The following is a 1324-nucleotide window of genomic DNA, read 5'->3' on the forward strand; positions in this document are numbered from 1 at the left end:
GTTGGCTTTACAGCTGCATGCTCATCTTCTTCCCTTTTTTCTCTCACATTTGCAACATGAATCATGTTGAGACCGGAATTCCTTAAGTCTTGTGAAGACACAAGTTCCTGTATTATAATGCTTGCACTGGACACTGTAGATGTCCATATGCATTTAAATATGCATTGTACCGGTTTTGGCTTTCCATCCTCTGAAAACATTCACATTCTATCCAAAGCACAGTTTCACATTGTACTGTAGACAAGGACACATGTAGACAAGGACCCATGTAGACAAGGACACATGTAGACAAGGACACATGTAGACAAGGACACATGTAGACAATGACCCATGTAGACAAGGACACATGTAGACAAGGACACATGTAGACAATGACCCATGTAGACAAGGACACATGTAGACAAGGACCCATGTAGACAAGGACCCATGTAGACAAGGACACATGTAGACAATGACCCATGTAGACAAGGACACATGTAGACAAGGACACATGTAGACAAGGACACATGTAGACAAGGACCCATGTAGACAAGGACACATGTAGACAAGGACCCATGTAGACAAGGACCCATGTAGACAAGGACCCATGTAGACAAGGACACATGTAGACAAGGACACATGTAGACAAGGACACATGCAGCACATGGACACATGGGCTGCTTCAGGTTCCTGCTCTGCTTCTGTCTGTGCCACAACTCAAATTCATTATTTGTAATAATGCAATGATCCAGTGTCATACTGACCTAATTCTGGTATTATCCAGGTGTTGCTGCTGTATCAGCACTAATATGCCGATACTACATCACTTCCTGCTCATGCTTCACAGTACTTGCATTGTATTGAGAATACAGCAGCAACATGTTGTGGAACAGGAAGCGTTTCATTAGCTTAGCTTAGATTTACTCCATACAGGTTTTCTAAATCTATTGATTTCAAGGATCATTTATTGTCATTATGCAACACATGGATGCAGGAACATTCAGTTGTTGTCCATTTCCAACACAACAAACAAAAAAACATACAGTAGTAGTTGTGCATTTTTTGAATTTGCAACATAAGGAATGTAAACGGACACGTTACTGTCACATGTTTTCTTCAATTAAACAAAGATAAAACAGAAGTAATTGTTTTTGGTACCAAGGACGAACGATTGAAAGTCACCGCTCAGCTTCAATCACTGATATTAAAACCCACAAACAAGCCAGAAATCTAGGTGTAGTTATGGATTCAGACCTCAACCTGAACAGCCTCATCAAGACAATTACATAATCAGCCTCCTATCACCTGAAGAATATATCAAGGATTAGAGGACTTATGTCTCAAC

The sequence above is a fragment of the Anarrhichthys ocellatus genome, unplaced genomic scaffold (assembly GCF_004355925.1).
Source record: "Anarrhichthys ocellatus isolate YVR2014 unplaced genomic scaffold, GSC_Weel_1.0 scaffold127, whole genome shotgun sequence".
Classification (NCBI taxonomy): Eukaryota; Metazoa; Chordata; class Actinopteri; order Perciformes; family Anarhichadidae; genus Anarrhichthys; species Anarrhichthys ocellatus.